The sequence below is a fragment of the Sinocyclocheilus grahami genome, unplaced genomic scaffold, assembly GCF_001515645.1.
Source record: "Sinocyclocheilus grahami isolate Dianchi unplaced genomic scaffold, SAMN03320097.WGS_v1.1 scaffold34362.1, whole genome shotgun sequence".
NCBI classification, from domain to species: Eukaryota; Metazoa; Chordata; class Actinopteri; order Cypriniformes; family Cyprinidae; genus Sinocyclocheilus; species Sinocyclocheilus grahami.
The window spans coordinates 1-1,659 of NW_015522119.1; the positions used below are offsets into that span (position 1 = coordinate 1).

Sequence of the window (1,659 nt, forward strand, 5' to 3'; positions counted from 1 at the left end):
TAGCTCTGACGTGAAGAGAGTACTTGGGAAAAGAATGTGCATGACATGTCTTAATTTATTTTAACTATGCTGATTTCTAAAACTCACAGAGAGGATGGTGCATTGCATTAGATTAGTCTTTGTCAGGCATGTTTTGGGTTGTTGCTTTTAGCTTGCTGTTTCAGTTTAAATGAATTACACAGCAGAGCTAACTGGAGTTACTTGAATCCTTTATACGGGATGGGGGATGGGGCTGTCATAAGCTGCATCACAGTGTCACGTGATCACATAACGTTGTTTGCTGACCAGGGTGTGGGGGGACTATCAATCTTAACAATATATATTTATCATATTATTTCAGAGCGATATTAAATATTAAAGGTACCATTTCCATCAGTCTCAGATCAGCATACATTTCACTAAGCTAATTGCAAGGCTAGACAGGGGGCAGGAATAACTCAAGCCGCCTAATATATTAAAAAATATGACGTTATGGAGAAGTTAGACCAAAAATAGACGTCTTGTTTACCGACAGTTGCACTAAATGCATCAGGATTTTACTGGATGTGTTTGTAGGCCTGTCTGTATATTCTGTGAATGGACTCTAAATCTGAATGTACAGTCTGTTATGTCTGAATGGTGTTCTCTCTTTATCTAGGCTGTTCGTCCAAGTCATTCAAGCTGTACTCCCCAAAGGAGCCCCCTAACGGTAGTGCCTTCCCTCCATTTCACCCAGGCGCAATGCTGGATAGAGATGTGGGGTGAGACTTGTGATTATTGTTTTACATGGTGAAGAAGATATAATATGTGTGTGTGTGGCCATTTTCTAGTTTTAAAGTAGTAGTTGTTTGGCATCTAGCTAACATCTATCTAAAGTAAACTGATAATACACTAGATATTTATTATGAAATAATAATTAATAATGCTCTTTATATTGCAGTCCGACACCGATGTATCCCCCCTCTTACATGGAGCCTGGAATAGGGTAAGTACTAACTTGGCCGTTGAAATTTGTGTCTACAGCAGTTTATTTTCAGGAGACAGACAACAGGGTGTAATACAAAGTGGATGTACTAAAACAAAAAGCTTTTGGTTTCACTGAATATTATAAACTACCACAAGCCTTTTCAGACCCTGCTCTGCATATTGAAATGCTATTCACTCATATTGTTTGGTTATTTTCTTGAGAAAAGTTTAAATGTATTGTTATATAATTCATATATGCACTACTGTTCAAAGGTTTGTGGTCAGTAAAAAATGTTTTTAATGATTTGAAAGTCGTTTCCTATACTCACCATTTACTGTGAACTATTATTACAATATAAATAACTGTTTTCTTATATTTTTAAAATATATTTTATTCCTGAGATACCAAAGCTGAATTTTCAGCAGCCATTACTCATCTTCAATATCACATGATGCTTTAGAAATCATTCCAATATGATGATTTGCTGCTCAAGAAACATTTCTTATTATGTTACAGGAGGCACACACCGTATGGAAATCAAACAGACTACAGAATATTTGAGCTCAACAAAAGACTACAGAATTGGTCAGAGGTAAAAAAAAAAAAAAAAAAAAGAATCACATTCATTGAAGGTCCCATATTGTACACCTTTCTGGAGTTTAATTTATGTTTTGATGTCCTTAAGAATATATATTTGCGGTATAAGTACCAAA

At 35.5% G+C, this 1,659-nt stretch overlaps 1 long non-coding RNA gene across 1 annotated transcript; it reads left to right on the plus strand.

The window, feature by feature from the left end:
- Positions 1–407: 407 nt before the first annotated feature.
- LOC107580488 (uncharacterized) lies at positions 408–1,554 on the plus strand. Its single transcript, XR_001608652.1, has 3 exons — positions 408–740; positions 920–964; positions 1,463–1,554. It is a non-coding gene; the product is annotated as an uncharacterized lncRNA (long non-coding RNA).
- The last annotated feature ends 105 nt before the right edge of the window (positions 1,555–1,659 follow it).